The 16425-nt window shown below is 42.6% G+C and overlaps 1 pseudogene; it reads left to right on the top strand.

Moving 5' to 3' along the window:
- Window positions 1-7291, top strand: part of LOC107120712 — a 20997-nt pseudogene extending 13706 nt beyond the window's left edge.
- The last annotated feature ends 9134 nt before the right edge of the window (window positions 7292-16425 follow it).

The raw sequence follows: 16425 nt of genomic DNA, 5'->3' as shown, positions 1-16425 counted from the left end.
GGAAGCAACTTACCCTCCCTCTTCTCCTGCCTCCTCCTGGCTGAATGAGGGCTGGAAGCGGGGGGTGGGGTTTTGTCATGTGCCCCGCCCCCCGCACCTCACCCGGGGGAACTGTGATCCCCCGCGATCCCCCCGAATCGACCTCTGTATATATATATATACACACACACACACGCAAGCAGTATGATTCATCATAAAGTCTGATTCAATTTGAAGATGTTCTTCACAGGATGAAGTGCTCCTCTGTTTTCACAACAGCCCTGTAAGGTTAATTAGGCTATGGCACCCCTTTTATCATTGGGGAGGTAAATCCTATCTCTCTCTCTCTCTCCCTCTCTCTCTCAGATATCTTGTTTTTCTGCAAACTTGGTGCTTTTCTCAGGTTGATAGTAAGATCCTTAGACAGTGTTATCAATGCAACGAATATGAAGTTGAACAAACTCTGGAGGATGACGGAGGACAGAAGGGCCTGGTGTGATGTGGTCCATGGGGTCATGAAGAGTCGGACCCAACTGCGAATGAACAACAGCATTTGATAATTAACATGCTGTAATCGTTAGTACTTGAAACTGATCTGCAATGGAGTTTCATACTTTATTTTACTAGCAGAGCATTCCTCTGCAGAGTTACAACAGTTTCATCCCACTGAAACTGGTCTGGGGCTAGGGAGACTCAGGTTCAACTCCCTGCCTTCCATGAACCCTACTGGGTGACCCTGGGCCACTCATTCCCTCTCCACTTGGCCTATATGATACAGTTGTTCTGAGGACAATATGTAGGAAGAACCATTTCTATTGCCCTGAGCTCCTTGGATAAAGGGAGGGATAAAAATGCACTAAATCCATCATCATATTGCAATCCCCCATTCACCCAAGCTTATCATTCCTTTTGAAAGAAGCAGATAGCTGCAGGGAAAGACAAGAGATCAGTTCTGTGGGTTCCTTCCATTCACGGTTCAAAGACTACAACCTATGGTGTATTAGTCACAACTAAGCACAATATAAGTAGGTATAGTTATCGCACTGCACAATTACTTGGGAGTAAACCTCATGTAATTTAGTGGGACCTTCATCTAAGTACACATGCTTATTGTGGAGTTGCATGTGCTAATTTGGTTTAAAAAAATCTGTTCCATAACCTAGATTTTACATTGATACAGCCAGCAGTTGCTTGTACTTGCTATGAATGTTTTAGAGCAGACACAAAGAATTGAATTGGGCCGGCTATAGCTTTGCCTTAAGACAAAAGAAATTAAAAATGAATACTATTGGTCTACAAAAAGATTCATAAAGATGGTATTTAAAAAGGTAACAACTCCATCTACCATAGAGAACAGTTCATCTTCTAAAAAAAACAACACCCAGAGATGTGACTGATGAAATATTGTGGAAAAGTAAAACCTAATAAAATTGAGCAAACTCTGCGTTGCCTCCTCCGCTGTCTCTGCTGCCTCTCACAACTGCTGGATCAAGACTCCAGGAATTCTGAGCAATTCACAGGCTGTAAGAATAAAAAAAAACATTTCTCCTCTGGAAACTCCCAAGCAGCTCCTTCACTTTTAGCAGGTTATGCTTGAGGGAAACGGAGTGAACCACTTACAAAATCGTGACCCTCAGAACACATTTTAAAGCACTGCGGTGTTTTGTCTTCACTTTCTTCAGCTTCAAAGAATGAAGCAGAAGTTGGAAGCTGAACTATTTTTTTAATAGAAAAATCCATTTACTTAGCTTCATGATTATTAAATTTTTAAAAGGTTGGATTTTCTGTAGCTTGTTTGTCATAATTTTCATTTTCTGCCCGGAACAATTTTTTGGTTGTTCAGTCTGATGCTCCCGACTAGTTTACTCAGGGGGAAAAAAATCTCAATTTCAGTGGGATTTGATTTCCTAAGACAATGTAGGAGAGCAAGTCTTTGATTTGTGCCAGTTAAAAGTGGAACGTTTTCTGTGAAATTTTAAAATCAGCTCTAGGACAGAGTAAGATGGATCTGATCTATGCAAATTTCTGACTCAACTTGCTCATGAAACCATTTCTTTCCTTTATTCTTCAGTTCTTTACATGGTAACTTTTTTAAAAAAAACAGTGTTATGATAAAATACTGAATCCACTGAGTATTGCTGAGGTCAGGATTTTCCTGGCAGCTTGGAGAATTAAAAGAAGGTGGTATGGTATTTCTGATTAAAATATTCCAAGTCTGTGTATGTATCACCAGCTTTGTACATTGAGGGTATCAGTGCTGTTGTCCCTGGAGAGGAATATTTACCTTGGCTACTGTTTTGTCTCTCAGATCAGTAATGATGATGTTTGCACCTCGGCAGAATTAATACTAACTTATTATAAAAATGTATAAATTGTTCTTTTTATTGAGGAGAATAAACTGAGGCACTGAGGAGCAAAACCTTGTCCTGACTGAGATGATCTTTGTTTCAAAGTGACAAAAACTGTCTTGAAAACCATTTTATAACCTTCCTTCCTTCCTTCCTTCCTTCCTTCCTTCCTTCCTTCCTTCCTTCCTTCCTTCCTTCCTTCCTCTTTCTTTCTTTCTTTCTTTCTTTCTTTCTTTCTTTCTTTCTTTCTTTCTTTCTTTCTTTCTTTCTTTCTTTCTTTGAAAGATTAAAACATGCAGGAGGGTATCAGTCAAGTCCCGTTTCCAGGTCCACACTAGGGGGCCATGGGCATGGAACTAGCTCATCAACCTCTATGGACCATATGGTTCAGCTTTCTTGTTTCCATCCCACTTCTGAATGTAGGAACAATTTATTTTATTTAAAATATTTGTATGCTGCCTTCCCACTCCATCAGGGTCCCCAAGATGGGGAACATAAAAACATTAAAATACTGAAACGATTTTTAAAAATTGTAAAATAATTCAGTAAAAACACATAAACAAAATCACGCAACTGAATATTTCTCCCCAAACCTCCTGCATTTAGAAATAGGGCTGCCAGCCTCCAGCTGGTGGCTGGAGATCTCCCACTATGACAATTGATCTCCAGGCCACAGACAGTTCACCTGGATAATATGGCCACTTTGGAAGGTGGACTCTAAAGAATTATACCCCACTGAAGTCCCTCCCCTTCCCAAACCCCACTTTCTTCAGGCTTCATCCTCAAAATCTCCAGATGTTTCCCAGCATGGAGATGGTAACCCTATGTAGAAAGCTGACATGACATTGCTCCCTGCAGACAGAAAGCTAAACGTGTTGTCATTGAAATGTAAACTTTCTAGGAACAGGAAGGATTCATATGATCACATCACAGCCATCTACATTTGACAGTTAGCTAAGACCAGAATATAGTTACTGCATTTTCATTATGCTATCTCACAGATGGTTCTTTGCATTTGTTTATTGTCGGGGGGGGGTTAGAATAATGTGAAATCTGTTCCCACATTTTCACATGAGAACTTTATCTTCTCTTTCAAGGAGGTTGTGGTCAATCAATTCATTCACGCATGTAACAACTTTCCTAAATGATTGCTTTTCACTGAGTCAGGACACTGTAAATTCCTTTTCACTGCCTGTATAATCTCTCATGTAAACCCCAATTTAGAGCCTTTTCAGTATGTACTCTACTTGCTCAATAGGCCATAATGATCTGTTTGTAAGGGCATTGTCTGTAGCTCACATTTGGGTATTGCCTATTGATATTTCATAAAACGCTGCTTGTTTACTGACAAGAACAGTGCATTGGTTCCCATAGGGCTATTTCATCCTATTATACTCAGGAGATACCTTGGATCTCTGGAAAAACATGGATTCATTGTATGCCATCATCACTTACAAAACTCTATCAGTATTTGAAATATTCATGGGACTTTGGTTAGGGTTTTGCCATGTGCATCATCATATTCTCTTCAGTTAAATTACATTCAAACAAAGAATTAGGCAGGAGCTTTTAACATTATTCCACCCCAAAGTCTGATGGTTAATGGTTAATCTTGGACAACTAGATCAAATTAGTGGTCCATGATTAGAGAGGGAGAAAAATACCACATGATGCTAACTTGGCTGCTTTCTCATCCCAAAATTGAGATAGAATTTTGTAGTAAAGGTGAGTTCATTTGGTTAACATCTGTATCCCTATTTTATTTGCTTGGTTAAAAAGAGATACAAAGTCCTCTCATATTCCAAGAGATTCTTTTCCTAAACAAAAAAGCAAACAACTGATAAAATACACTAAATTATAAATACACAGAAGTCATGAAATCCTATGAATATTTAAAATGCAGGTAGAATTTTATTCAACACAGATGTTCTGTCAGAAAATCTGATGAATCAGTAGTCCGGAAATATTGTTTAGAAGAACATGCTTTGTCTGAGGAAAAATGTTTACCAAAAAAAAAAAGACGACACCCTGATCCTAAACATATTTACTTGAAGTATGTCTGAGGTACATACTTTATTTTTTAAATGTGTCCTTCCTTCATAAGGTTGTGGGAAACCGGATAGCAGACCATTTAAAATACCTCTTACAAACTCAGTATGGAAGTTTAGTGAACCTTGAGGACCTTTCTAAACCCCATTTTAACAAAAACAGCAGCTGAGATAGTGGGTAGACACAATATAATCCAACTCAGCATTATGCATTAAAACCAGTACTAAAAATAAGAGCGTTCTGAGCTCCATGAAGATAGTTTCAGAGGGCGGCCATGTTGGTCTGCAGGAGAACAGCCATATTCAAGTCCAGAAGCACCTTAGAGGGTTAGTCTCTAAGGTGCTACTGGACTCTAACTGTTCTGGGACCCAGGATGCTCTGTTAAAGTGTTGGATGAGTAATCAAATCCCCACTCATCACAAAGCTCGCTGGGTAACCTTCAGGTATTACTGAAATTACTTCACAGGGTTGTTGTGAGGGCAAACTGAGGAATGGGACACCCATCCACGCCACTCTCAGCTCATCAGATAAATGGCAGGAAAACAGTGTTTTGTTCCTTCTTGTGGCCATCTGTATGTTTTTGCCAGACGTCCCTACAGATGGTGAGGAAGCCATGTTGGTTTCATTTCTACCGATGGCATGCCCTGAGCAGATTCAGACCACGGTTTTCCGTTAGACATTATCCATGCCTAGTAAATTGTGTCAAAGGAAGGTCTTGCTTCGTGATTAGAGGAGGAAAGGGAAATCAGGATCTGACTGCACAGTGAAGTTTGCGGAGTGAAACAGAACATTAATTTTGTGGCAATAAATTCTCTCATTTCTAAAGAGGCCAATTGCTAACGTGCTAGTTGGCAGATATATTTGGGGTTAGTATAAGTAAAAAGTCATCCTGGGAATTGCGTTTCATTACCCTTGCTTGTTGATGAGCCTGCCAGAAGAAAGCGGATGAATGAGAAGGGACATGCTGCTACTCTTGTGAGTACTTAAAACGTATACTTCTCATAATGTCAGTATTTTATACATTATTCAGTTTACTCATGGTTGGTTATACTACATTTCTTTTTTTTGCAGTGGAGTATTTAGTAGTGACTCAACACAAGGCCAAGGAGGGCGTGCCCAAGCTCTCTCTGATAGGCTGTCAAGAGGCCCAACATGGCAGAGAGAGGACATAGGGTGAGTTTAACCCCCACATTTCCTGGTACTGAGGCCACAGAGACTTCCTACAAAGAGCTCTGGAGGGCAGCCAGGCCCAGGAGTCTAACCTGGCAGCTCCAGTTACTGACATTTGGTATATGGAGGCCAGTTTGGTGTAGTGGTTAAGAGCATCTGGGAGAACCGGGTTTGATTCCCCACTTCTCCACATGCAGCTGCTGGTGTGACCTTGGGTCAGTCATAAGTTCTTTCAGAGCTGTTCTCTCAAGGGCAGTTCACGAGAGAGCTCTCTCAGCCCCACCTACCTCACAGGGTATCTGTTGTGGGGAGGGGAAGGGAAAGGGATTGTAAGCCGCTCTGAGACTCCTTCAGGTAGTGAAGGGCAGGGTATAAATCCAATCTCCTCCTTCTTCTTATATTATCATTTATCACAAAACATGCAGCTCAGAACCTGCTGTGGAGCCAATCATTTACCAATGGCATGGCACTTCTTCTGTGCAAGTATAGTCATACTTCATATACATTTTAAAAAACATATCTCACAGCCTTGGTGGCTGATTGGATGGGATTCAGGATTCTTCAATTAATTGAGTGGGCAGAGTTCAGTTAGTGGATGGATGTTGTTCATGAAGAGTTACTTTGGAAAAAAGCATGTGCCTTGTGCATTTGCTTACTCATACAATTGCATGATGCATACCTTGCCCTTAGAACACACATGGCTTTTCCAGCCTTGATTTTAATGCTTCCCTCTTTGGGCAGAATTGAATTATGTACTGTCATGTAAATTATATCTCCCTCCCCACCCGTTATTTTCCAAAGCTAGCCAATTTCAACAGGCAGAGTCCTGGACAATTTCATCACTGATTTAATCAAGAATTCCTACCAAGGGGCCAAAGCAAAGTAAAGGGAGGCAGCCATATTGATACGAATGCCTTGTTGCATATATGTTTTCCCAAGTCCCATCCCATACTGTTCTTCAGTTATTTGTTATTAGTTATTTCACTGCACCACCACTTCCAATCCACTAAGCCAATACAGCCCATTATGGCCTGTCAGGTGGGGCCGGAGGGGCAGCTCGTCGGGGGAACATGCGGTATGCCTATGACGGGGAGGACTTCATCGCCCTCGACAGGGAGACCATCACCTGGATGGCCCGTGTGCCCCAGGCCCAGGAGACCAAGAGGCGGTGGGAGGGCGAGGCCCAGGTGGCCCAGCGCATGAAGGACTACCTGGAGGAGGAATGCGTGGAGTGGCTGCGGAGGTACCTGGGCTACGGCAACGAGACCCTGCTGAGGACAGAGGCCCCAATGACAAGGGTGGCATGCAAGAAGGGCCATGATGGACAGGAGACCCTCTCCTGCCAGCTCTACAGCTTCTACTCGAAGGATATTGAGGTCACCTGGATGAAGGATGGGGAGGACCGGAGGGTGGGGACCATGACGGGGGGTGTCGTCCCCAACTCAGATGGGACCTACCACACCTGGCTCAGCATCGATGTTGACCCCAAGGAGAAGGGCCGCTACTGGTGCCGGGTGGGACACGACAGCCTGCCGGAGCCCCTGGACTTGGCCTGGGAGGAGCCGGCATCCAACTTGCTGCTCATTCTGGGAGTCGTTGTCGGGGTCCTCGCTGCCATTCTGCTGGGGGCCAGGGTCGCCTTCTACATGAGGAAACGTAGTCGGGCAGAGCGTGGCTACAAAGCAACATCAGGAAGCGACCAGGGGTCGGACAACTCCACCAGGGTTGCAGTACCTGACACATAAGAAGAGAATGAAGAGAATCTACTCAAAAGATTCTAGGGATCTTCTGTCCCACGCAAAGAGCTTCTGCCACCTTCAACTCTTGTTTTTTGTTCCACCTAATCTTTCTGGCAGTGGCTTCTGGTTTCCATCTCTTTTGATTGGATTTTTTCCCCTAATAGATTTGGGTTGATTTTGGTTTTGCCCTGATATTTGAACCATTAGTATTAATAAGAAACAAACTTTAATATTTGCAACTGAAGTGCTAATCTTTTTAAAAAGCTAAGCAAATTCATTTATATACTGTGCTTAATGTGGCATATAATCTGCAGTGATTTTGACGCTGTCTGGGGCTTAGGGGTTGCTGCGTTCCTTCCTCCTCCAATGCACTGTCTCTTTTTGACTTTAAAGTAATACATGGCCGTGAATTGTTGTGTCTACTTGAAATGCAATGGGCCAGAGTTTGGGCTATTTCCTAAAAGCTTTTGGTTGAGATGCTGCGATGTCATAGAATGTTCACAAGAATCTCAGTGTTCAGGCTGGATGTGTTATCAACAGAACACAATGTCTGCGTGAGGTGAGGAATTCCACACTGAGGGGCCGAAGGGCAGCTGGAAAGAGGGGTCGTACCAAGAAGAGCAGATTTTGCAACCAGAGGCTAATGGGGGTGACAGAGCCATCGTCTCTCAGGAGCCACCTCTGGGTCCAGCCAAGATCAGTTCCAAATCAGATGAGATACCCACGGGAGGGTGGGGGAGGGGCCGCTGCTGGCAGTAGACATCTAAGTCTTCACACTTTCGTAGAATTCTTCCTTCCCTGGCTAGAGTATTATCTGCATTTTGCCTTGAATATTATTGATGTAAATATTTTGCCTGTAAAGATCCATTTTGTTGAAATAAAGAGAAATAAATGGCTTCCCACCCACCCCCCCAAAAAAAGAAAGAAAAAGAAGAATTTATGATGTACTTTATAGTGTGTCAGGCCATTGGTTCATCTTGCCCAGCATCATCTCCTCTGGTTGGCCATGAGTTGCCAAGGCCTCATTTCCTGGAGAACCGATTTTCCCACATGCTCCAGCAGAATTTATGTGACATCAAGGCAACGTCCCATTCATCTGTGTTATAAATTAGCTCACTAAAAAAAACAGTAATAAGGTACTACTGGTCTTTTAGAATGACCGTCTGTGCTTTACTTCAGACAGAGAAGGTTACTTATGCCCAAGTGTGATATAACCCTTTCCAATTTGTGAGATGAGACCACAGCAGGCATACTGGCTCCTTGATATTAGGACATACAACAGATCAAGTCTTGAGGACACTGTGCGTAGTAAATCTCTGCATATCAAGCACAGCACTTCATGTAATTCCCTATACACTATCTAGATTCACATAAAACAGAAAGATTTGTGTTAACAGGCCAATGCATATATTTCACTGGAAGTGCCCTCTAGTTATTTGTCCCCAGTTAACAGAGGGATAAAGAATACTAGGGTGGGCAAAATGTCCCCCATTACATCTGTTGTAGTTTTTTGCCTTACAAGAAAGTGGGCATGCTTACTCACAGAATCTACACATGCAGAGTCACTCTGTTCTCTGTTCTTGCACCTTGATCCAATCTCAGCTTTGTTTATGCATCTTAACTCTGGTCCTTCCTGATGCTTCCAACCCTCCCCCCCCAATCTTCCTGTATATAAAGCTTGAAGAAATTTTGTTTCAATTTGTCTGAGGAAGTGTGCTTGCACGTGAAAGCTTACACCTTAAATAAAACTTTGTTGGTCTTAAAAGTGTCATTGGACTCAAACTTTGTTCAGAACCTAGTTGCTGTCAAGCCGACCATGTGCCTCCTTGATCTGTGTCCCTCATGGCTATTTAAGGCCGGCGATGAGAGAATATGAGGCCCTTTGTTGGACATTTTCAATCTGTCCCTGAAGACAGGGGTCTTTCCAGAGGATCTTAAGGAAGCCATGGTTGTACCGCTCTTGAAAAAAACCATATTTGGATCCTTCAGATCCAGCCAATTACCACCCAGTTTCAAACTTATCGTTTCTGGGTAAGGTGATTGAGAGAGCGGTAGCTGAGCAGCTGCAGGGTTTCCTGGGTGATACGTTGGCACTGGATCCATTCCAGTCTGGCTTCCACTCTGGGCATGGGACAGAGACTGTGCTGGTCATCCTGACAAACGATTGAAGTGGGTCAGCGTTGCTGTTGTTGCTCGACATCACAGCAGCATTCAATACAGTCAATTACGATCTTCTGACTCACTGCCTTGCCTATGTAGGAGTCCATTGGGAGGCCCTTCAATGGCTTTCCTCATTTCTCCATGGCCAGGGACAGAAGGTGGCACTGGGTGAGGATGTGCCTAGGCAACCCTTATTATGTGGGGTTCCTCAAGGGGCACTCATCTCCCTGATGTTATTTAACATCTATATGCACCCCCTCGCCCAGCTGGCAAGCAGTTTTGGGCTTGGGTATCATCAATACACCGATGACACCTAGCTGTATCTGTTATTGAATGGACAGCTACCACCCTGCAAAATCTGGCTGAGGGATTGGAGGCTGTGGTGGGATGGGTAAAAAAGAGCAGGCGGAGACTGAATCCAATGAAGACGGAGGTTCTGTGGCTGGGGGGGGGCGGTTTGGGATTGGAGTTCAGGCTTCCAGCTCTTTACTGGACACCACTGACACCATCTGTCAAGAGGTTGGGTATGACCTTGGATGCCTTTTTATCAATGGAGGCCCAAATTACACATGTTGCCAGGCTGGCAGTTTTCCATCTTTGCCAAGCTCAGCAACTGGCTCATTTCTTGTTGTGCCCTGACCTAGCCACAGTAATCCATGCAATGGTCACCTCCAAACTTGACTACTGTAACCCGCTCTATGCTGGCCTACCCTTGAGACTGACCGGGAAATTCCAGCTGATCCAGAAAGCAGCAGTATGAGTCCTGACAAAAATGTTTACAGCACATATTCAACCAGTGTTGTGCCAGCTGCACCGGCTTCCAGTGTAATACCAAGTCAGGTTCAAGGTTCTGGTATTGACTTTTAAGGCCTTGAGTAGTCTGGGATCAACATATCTATGGGACTGTCTCCTCCAGTATGCCCCTGGGAGAGCTTTGCACTCTACTGATAACCACCTGCTGGTGATCCCTGGCCCTAGGGATGTCCAGCTGTCCTCAACCAGGGCCAGGGCCTTTTCGGTCCTGGCCTCACCCTGGTGGGACTCTCTGCCAAATGACACCAGGGCCCTGTGGGATCTTATGCAATTCCACAGGACTTGTAAAACAGAGATGTTCCGCCAGGTTTTTGGTTGAGGGCACCTATGGTTTTCTTCATTGGCTGGCACCCTTCTTTCCCTTCCCCCTCTGTGTTTTTTTGCTTTGAGTTCCTTCTTCCCCTGCCCAGAAAATAGCCAGGTAGTCCAGAATTGGGATAGAAAATTTACAAGGTGCCATCTTGGATCTTTTTATTCTGGTTCTCTTAGTTTTTATCAAATTGTATACTGAATTTTGTATATTTTATGGCACTATACCCACTTGTACATCGCCCAGAGCATGGTGTAAGCTAGGATAGGGCAATTAAAAGATTGAATAAATAAATAATAATTATTATTATTAATAATAATAATAACAATAATAATAATAATAACAAAACCTAACATTGTTTTGCATAGCTCCCTTTTTGATGAGGTGTAAGCCTGTCTCTCCAAGCTGCAAGTTCATTCCAAAGGTGTTTAAAGGGCTTGTGGTCCATTCGAATACCTTCTCCAAGCTGTGAGCCCTTTAAATGTGATTTAACTGTGGCTATCCAGAATTACTAGATAATCCTGAATATTTTCAGGATTTTTCAGAAACGGCTATATCAGATAGCCAAAAATAGACTGATCTGTATTCAGCCGAGAAAATAACCCCCAAATACCAATAAGGTATTTTCTGGGTATTTTTTTCAGCTCAGATACTGTTGAATGAGCATCCCTAATTATGAATGAGATTGTGAATGTGTATTTAATTTTTTCCTTACATAGGCCAGATGCAAGGTCAGCAATCAGAGAAGGGCTGTAGCTCAGAGGCAGGTTCAATCCTTAGCATCTCACTTGAAGGGATCAGGTAATAGGTGATGTGTAAGAGACCACAGACTGAGTCAGATCAAGACTGTTTGAAACCCTGGAGAGCCACTGCCAGTCTGAGTATACAATAACTTATTTTTAAGGTGCCAGTTGGCTGATTCAGTATATGACAGCTTCACGTGTATTCATAGGTTCAGTTCTGGTGTCCAAAGATCAAATGTGGGTAGAGGAAGGGTCATTGGAAACGCTGAGGCTGGTGGAAAGCAGAAGAAAGCATGGAACAGTTGAAAAACATGAGTAGGACAAAGGCTTCACACATTAAGCAGGAGCTGGTGGGATTTTGAGTGATGAAGTAGAAAAGATGTCCGACTGGGAATAGAAGAACAAATGGGCCCTAACTGAAAACAATCACCAGTGTCAAAGGTTATGCTTGAGAGCCAGATTGGTGTAGTGGTTAAGAGTGGTGGACTCTGATCTGGAGGACTGGGTTTGATTCCCTGCTCCTCCACATGCAGCCAGCTGGGTGACCTTGGGTCAGTCACAGTTATCTCAGAGCTGTTCTCTCAAGGGCAGTTCTCTCAGAGCTCCCTCAGGCCCACCTACCTCACAGGGTGTCTGTTTTGGGAAGAGGAAGGGAAAGGAGATTGTAAGCCACTCTGACACAATGAGTGAAGGGCGGGGGTATAAATCCAATCTCTTCTTCTTCTTCTTCTTCTTCTTCCATATATGGATCCTAATAAATTGGAGGCTTACCAGTGAGGAAGCAACTAGAACAACATAGCAGTGGGACACACTATAACAGAATGGAGATTAACAGGACAAGGTTGAGGCAGTGTATTCACTGCTTGAACTTCGACCTCTGTCAATCTGTTACCTGTCAGGGTGGCCTCCTGACAGCATAGGCATGACTCATGAGTATGAGTAGTTAAGGAAGAATAGTATTAATCCTGTTCTTGGGGGACTGAATAAATATAAAAGAAATTAACAAACTGTGATCTCTGCTTTGCTTCTTGTATAAGATCCTGCCTGAATGGTATGGGGTTCGATCACACACTGTCCCAGCTAACAGGAATGGAGGTTCAAAAACTTGACCTCCATGACATATTGCCCTCCTTGCTATTGCACAGGATTCTGAGATGCTGGTTTGCATCATTCCTAATTTAAAGTATTTGCTGATTAGATGGTTCATGTGCTGTAACTCCTAGGTATTGCACCTCAGGGTGATCACCTACTTGCTGTTTCATAGGGTCTTTGAGCTATTGCTCCACCGAATTAAAAAAATTGTTTGCTGATTTGATCATTAGTCCCGAGCACTGCCTCTTCAAAGTGCCAGCCTACTTGCTATTTCACATGGTCCTGAACTATTGCTCTTAATCATTCCTAATTCAGAGTGTTTGTTAATTATAGTTCACAGGCTATATCTCTGACCATGGCCTACTCAGTGTTCCGACAGGCTTGCTGTTTCCAAGGGTAAAAGGCTATTCCAACAGACTCTGATACTGAGCATCATGCTGTGAAATATGTTTACTTCCACAATATTTTGCATAACAAAATCTCTATTTTTACTAGAGTCCCCCCCCCCATGAATTGATAGTAATATTCGGGAATGCTTTCCTTTATTTTGGACTCTCATCCACAATAGAAAATATGTGATTTTTGTCTTGGGAATCAAAAGCCATGTATTTCTAAAGAATACCCTGGCATTAGGTAAAATGCATTTCCATAAAGAAACCCATCTCCTTGCAGCTTATGGTAGGTCTAAGTCAGCAGTCAAACAAATGGAATACAAACCAGGAGAACAGACCTACTGTTTTTGTAAGGAAACAGAAAGTACAGTGATAAGCTAATGGTACTGGGTTTGTTTTTTTCTCTTTCTCTCTCCCTTGACAGTAGCCTAAAGATGCATTCAGGCATACCAGTAGGGAAAAGATTCCAGTTCTACAAAGGCTAGCCATACTCTTAACTTTATTCAGGTTTAATACCCATAGGCCATACACCAAAGAACATTTGGGAATTGGAAATAACAACAAACTTTAAATTAGTGATATCAGTTGTGCAAGTTTTGCTGTAATTACTTAAAAATGAGCTTAATTTATGAACATCTGAAGTGGCCGAACATGTTGAAAGCCACTTTACAAGGAATTTCCCCCTGGCTGCAGCATATTTTGGACAGTAGAAAAAGACATGAATGAACCACTGATAAAGACCAATCGCAATCTTCTGGAGGTGTCCTAAGGAAATGACTTTTCATTTGTGCTGTGGGCAATATGTTGCAGCAAGCTATCATATACGACTGCCTCAATTTGGAAACTGTCAGAGTGTGGAGATATTGCAGGGTTTCATATTCAACTGGGTATTTGATTCCCACATAAAGTGAGGAACTTTTCCTTCCAACATCTTCAAATAAAAGGTCCCAGTCCTGTTTAAGAAGTTTCTCAGAAAGTAACACTCTTTTCCTCTCTGTTAAGAGGTCCATAGGCCTCCATGGACTCAGTTGAGTGATTTTGTAATCCACGGTTCTGTTCCGCAAAGACCAGCAGCACTCAGGGGCTGCTAACTGAGAGAAAACCAGGAGGTCTTCCGCATTAAGCAGTCTAAATTTGAAACTGATAATGGCTTTCCTATCAAGGCTGAGATTTTTGGAGGGCCCATTTCAAGCCGTACAACTGAAGATGGCATACACAAATGTGGAGCAAGGATTTTACAGAAAAGGCTCATCTGAAGCTTGTCGAGTAGTTCCACTGGGCCTGAAAACCAGCTCGGTGAACCCTAAAGCACACGTGGCAATACAAGTATCCTGTAAGCTCTCAGAAGTGCGGGTGTATACTGAGAAGGAACAGCAAATTTAGAAGTGTCATTGTTGAAAACATATTCTAAAAAAGGAGACCATTTCATGCATAAAGTAGATTTTGAACATGAACTATTAGTAGAGGAAGCCACTGCATCAGAAAGTTTGTCCATGATGTAAAAGTCCCAGATTTTTAAACGCCAAGAGGAAAGAAGAAGTTTGTCGGTAGATTTCCAGCTACTCGCAATAACCACCTTAGCAGCTATTAGCAGAGTCGAAATAAGGTCTTGGCTACATTTGGGTATATGGGGGGCATTCCATAAATCAAGTAATATTAGTTCAGGTTGCAGTGGTATCGAGTGCCCAGTTATATTTTTGATGGAAAAGATAACCTTGGACCAGAAATGCTGAATTTCTGTGCACCCCCACCAACAATGAAAATAAAGTGCCAGATTCCCCGCAGGAGCGCCAACAAAGAGGAGAATTGGCTTTGGATATCTGATGGAGTCTCATAGGGGTGAGGTACCATCTGGTAAGGATCTTATAACTCTGCAACTGAATGTTCAAAGATTTGGATTGCAAAGATGGTGAGGACCAAATATCGTCCCAGTCTGCTGGCAATAGGATGTTATCACAGTCTTTTTTCTCAGTATGTTGCAGTGTTTCATTACATGTAATTTTGTGTTGGTCATATTTATACCAAATCCCATTGTTGTTTATTGTACTATAGATTAATAAAAAATTTTAAAAAAGAAGTGTGGGTGTATACTGAATGTGAGCACCTTGATTAAAGAAAAAATTCTTTAATGCTAACAAAGTTAGGTCAGTTTTCCGTTTGACAAATTGAATGTGTTTGAACCAAGACAGGTCGGACTGGAACACGACCCCTAGATATCTGAATTCATGAACCACTTGCATTGAGCGTACATCAGATTTCCATCTTTTAATTAATTGCTTCCTAGATTTTGTAAATATTATTATTTTAGATTTGTCGTAATTAATCTCTAGGAGTTCACTGCCGCAGTCGGTCATGAAGGCTTTTATTGCTTGCTTTAGACCAATCTGTGTTCTGGAGAGCAAAACTAAGTCATCGGTAGATAATAAAGCTGGAACTGGATGCCCTTCTAGACACAGTGGGTGAGCAGAGGTATCCCATAACCCCAGTACAAAGTAATTCAGATGTAAATTAAAGAGATGGGGAACAAGGACACAGCCCTGCCATAATCCTCTCCGAACAGGGATTTGATTGGATACGGATCCTGAGTAGTTTAATTTGACATATAATAAATTGTCAGAGTAGAGATTCATAATTAGTTTCAGCAATCTAGTGGGCAAACGTGTGGCATTAAGCTTGTTCCATAAACAAGCCTGGGACACAGAGCTGAAAGCAGCTTTTGAATTAATAAATGCTGAATACAAATGTCCAGGGGCATCTAACCAATTTTTACTTATCAGCATGGCCAGCGTATAACAATGGTCCATACAAGAGTGTCCTCTTTAAAGCCTGCACGCTCATCACCTATGACTTTCTCCTCATCCATCCAATGGAGCAGTTTCTTTTGCAGGAGGGTTGCACATTGCTTGCCCATAACTGCCAAAAGACTAATTGGTTGCTAGTTTTTGGATCCATTTTATGTTCTTTTTATATATCAATGTTATTTGTAATATTTTCCATGAATCTGGTGTAACTTCTTCATGATTTATCAGTGTAAATTTAGGCGCCAGCATTTCAGCCCACCAGTTAGGAGCTTTCTTCAGAGGAAGGAAGGAAGTTTCCAATATTTAGTGCTTTGGTACCACTTCGGTGGGAAGGTAACAGCGTTCCGTGCGCCTTAGTGTTTGGTCATGCCGGCCACATGACCACGGAAATGTCTTCGGACAGCACTGGCTCTTCGGCTTTGAAACAGAGATGAGCACTGCAACCCTAGAGTCGGACTCGACTGGCTTTCGAGCAAGGGAAACCTTTACCTTTACCTTTTACAGTTCAAGTAGCTCCCAATGGGTTACAGGTTCCTAGTGTGGGAACTGCTGTAGGTTGATCACAAACCCTAAGTTGGGTTCAGCATCATGTTTCTTGGAGAGATTTCCAAAATAGTTTCCCCAGATAGCTGCTGATATAGGGGCTATGTTTGCCCCTCTGGGTTTCAGTAAAGGGGTGATTAGATGACAGAGAGACATATCTCATTTTCCTTTGGCAGTTGCAATTATTTCCCTCCAATAAGGATTTCATAACCTGATCCTCTTTCTTCTTTAACATATTCTCATATTCATTTGTAGATCAGGAAAGCAAGGATCTCGCAGTAGTTGT

This window comes from Gekko japonicus, unplaced genomic scaffold (assembly GCF_001447785.1).
Source record: "Gekko japonicus isolate JY-2015 unplaced genomic scaffold, Gekko_japonicus_V1.1 scaffold2426, whole genome shotgun sequence".
NCBI classification, from domain to species: Eukaryota; Metazoa; Chordata; class Lepidosauria; order Squamata; family Gekkonidae; genus Gekko; species Gekko japonicus.
Note: the sequence above shows the minus strand (reverse complement) of the source record. Positions and strands in the feature narration are given on the sequence as shown.